Below are 2908 nucleotides of genomic sequence, written 5' to 3'. Positions count from 1 at the left end.
ACCCTGCACCCTGCACCCTGCACTCCTGCACTCCTGTACCCTGCACTCCTGTACCCTGCACCCTGCACTCCTGTACCCTGCACCCTGCACTCCTGCACCCTGCACTCCTGCACCCTGCACCCTGTACTCCTGCACCCCGCATTCCTGCACCCCGCATTCTTGCACCCTGCACCCTGCACTCCTGCACCCTGCGCCCTGCACCCAGCACTCCTGCACCCCGCATTCCTGCACCCTGCACCCTGCACCCTGCACTCCTGCACCCTGCACCCTGCACTCCTGCACTCCTGCACTCCTGCACTCTGCACCCTGAATTCCTGGATCCCGCACCCTGCACCCCTGCTGCGTGGCGGCGTCATCAGCCAACAGCACCTTGCACCGCCCCCTGCCGCCCGACCGGAATTATTTTTATTGGTACATTTTAGATGAACATAGTGATCACATTCATCACAGGGAATTTGTACCTGTACATGGTATATTTTGCTGGTTCTTTTCTTCCCCATTCCCTTACCTACCGGTATTACTGCCCCGGGGCCGTCGCTCTTCGCGTAGAGCGCGGGCACGCTCCCGCCCTCGCGTGGCCTCCCACGCGGCCTCCGCGCATTCCAGGACCCCCCTCCTAAGCGGCTGCGCGAGGCTGCTTCGGAGTCCTCCCGCGTCTGGCTGTGGGCAGCGCACCTGTTCCAGCGGGCCTCGCTCATGCTTCGGTCTCCTCGGCTGCCTTACTTCAAGGAATGATTAGAAAGTTGAGCTGGGAGAGGCCATGCAGATACCTGGTCACAAGCCTTTCGAGTAGCGAAGACCCTGAGACCCGCGGAGGGAGGCGGTCTCTCCTCACCCAGAGCTTCCAGAACTTAATGTAGTCACAATCACCTACAGACATTGTGACTGCAGATTCCAATGCACTAGGGTGGGCGGGTCTGGAGAACCCTCCTTTCTAACTTCCTGGGAGGTGCTTCTGTGGCTGCCCCCAAGGAAACACTTCGAATAGCAAGGTCGCTTGCGCAGTTGGCAATTTAGAGACAGTTCTTCAAAGAAAATCTCCACAGGTTTTCCTTACAACACATATTCGTTGTGAAGAACTAAGATGATAATCAGTGTCTCCCAGTAAGCAAGCACAGTTAACGGTAAGGTTATTATCTGGTGCTTACATGCATGCATGTTAGTTAATACTGCATACGTATGTGTCTTTGTATATTTATGATGGGATTTTGACAAACATGCTATTCTTAAATTTCTTAAATTTGTTTTAATGACAATAATTGCATTTTCATTGTCAAATAAAGCCAGCTTTTGATGGCACATGTTATATATGGTGTGATTAAGAGGTTATCTTGGGATAGATTTGTATACAAATGATCTTTACTGTTTTGTATTTTGCTGAAATATATATATTCTGTGTCATAAAAAGAAGAATGTTTTTGGAAGATGGTAAGATTGTTGGAGTTGGGAATAAAATTTGAAATCACATATATGTCACTTTCTTTTTAAAAATCAAATTTAAAAAAGCAATTAAAACTTACAGTGAGATGTACAGATCTCAAGAACGCAGTGCAAAGTTTTGGTAAATGCATATATTAAACCTATTGTTTAATAATAATAAACCTATTGTTATGGCTTGTGTCTGGATGTCCCCCAAAGCCTCATGTGGTCATAGGTGGGGTGTTTTCAGCAGTGGTTGCATCTAGTGTGTGATGCTGGGAGTTCGGGTGCATGACTACTAAATTAGTCCACTGACTGGCTAGACATAGTTCTGGGTGTGGAAGGCCACTTTGGGCATGAGTGCTACCCACTCTAAGGGCGGGTAGCCTGGGTAAAATACAAAGGACAGAAAGAGGGCAACTGTCATCGCTTGCAGCTTCTTCACTACTTTGCTGCTTTGCTGCCTTCTGCTCACCATAAACTGTTTCTGCTCTGTCATGCCCTTCTGCCATGTCACCCTTCTTGGAGACAACCAGCTCTGAACTGAAACCTCTACAAACTGAGCTACAATAAATGTCTCCTTCTTTAACTTTGGGTGTTGGATATTTTGTCTCTAAAGAAAAGTAACTAAGACACCTACAGAACAGGTATAACACACTCGGAAAGTTTCCTTAGCCATTTCTACTCAGTTCCCACAGAGATAAAACAATTCTGATTCTTGGATACACAGTAGCGTAGTTGATAAACCACCTCTGTCACCAAAAGACTTATAAAACTTCTGCCAATTCCACATGCTCCCTGAAACACTCCATTTCTAAAACTTATTTCTAATTCCAGTAGGACTGCACTTATTACAAGTATCAGAAATAAACAACCCTAAACTAGCTTTGGTGGAAGAATGGAACATATTAACTCATTCATACGGGAGTTTGACCTCAGGATCAGCTGAAACTAGAATTCAAAAGATCAGGATCTATTTTCCCCACCCCAAAGTCCCAGTTCTGCTGTCTCAGTGTCTATGCCATTCTCTGCTCATTGTAGCTGCAGGATAGCTGTACTAGTTCCAACCTTTACATGTACGTGACTGAGTCTAGCGGGGTTGACAGCTCAAGCAGAGAAGGTTAAGATTAGTTCTGAACATTTGTTATGGGGCTTTATTTTTTTGCTTGGGGTATTTTCCAACACTTCATTGAACATCATGACTAGAATAATGAAGTTGATTAATATCTTACTCCATTTTTTGCTGCTATAAGAAAATAGCACAGCCTGAGTAACTCATATAGAAATAAACTTATTTCTCACAATTCTTGAGGCTTGGAAGTCTGATATCAAAGAGCTGGCATCTAGGGAGGGCTCACTGGTTCGTCATCTCATTGCAGACGGACAAGGAAAGGGCAAAAGAGAACAAGAGATCAAATCCCTTGCTGCAAGTCCTTTTAGATCAGCATTCATCCATTTATGAAGGCGGACCCCTGATGGTCCAATCACG

Source organism: Chinchilla lanigera, unplaced genomic scaffold, assembly GCF_000276665.1.
Source record: "Chinchilla lanigera isolate Chin_1 unplaced genomic scaffold, ChiLan1.0 scaffold00092, whole genome shotgun sequence".
Classification (NCBI taxonomy): domain Eukaryota; kingdom Metazoa; phylum Chordata; class Mammalia; order Rodentia; family Chinchillidae; genus Chinchilla; species Chinchilla lanigera.
This window is presented reverse-complemented; position numbering follows the sequence as displayed.